We start from the raw sequence: 537 nt of genomic DNA on the forward strand, positions 1-537 counted from the left end.
TATAGTAACATATCATTTAGCTGCACAAACATCACAACCCACATATTCACCACATAACACAAATTACAGTGTTCACCATAAAAACATTCAATTTATTTTTCACACTATAAACCACAAACCAACCGAATGCCACAAACTAACCACACATTTTAACCACTCATGTTATGTTTACCACACAAAATAAATCTAACCACACATTTTATCTAATTCTAACCAGACATTTTATCTGATTCTGACCAGACATTTTATCGAATTCTGACCACACAATTTATCTAATTCTAACCACACATTTTTATCTGATTCTAACCACACATTTTCATTAATTCCAATTACACATTTTAAAACGATCTAACCACACATTTTATGAATGCAACAATCAACAATAAATGGCATGACATAACAGATACATAATGGGGCCGTCAAGAGGAGGGGAAGGGAGGGCAACTTCAAGGGAGACAGGAAGAAAAGTTATTAAGGATGATAACTTCAAGGCCAAGAACAAGGAAGAAGAACAACTTCAGAGGAAATGAGGAGATT

Source organism: Penaeus monodon, chromosome 29 (assembly GCF_015228065.2).
Source record: "Penaeus monodon isolate SGIC_2016 chromosome 29, NSTDA_Pmon_1, whole genome shotgun sequence".
NCBI lineage: Eukaryota > Metazoa > Arthropoda > Malacostraca > Decapoda > Penaeidae > Penaeus > Penaeus monodon.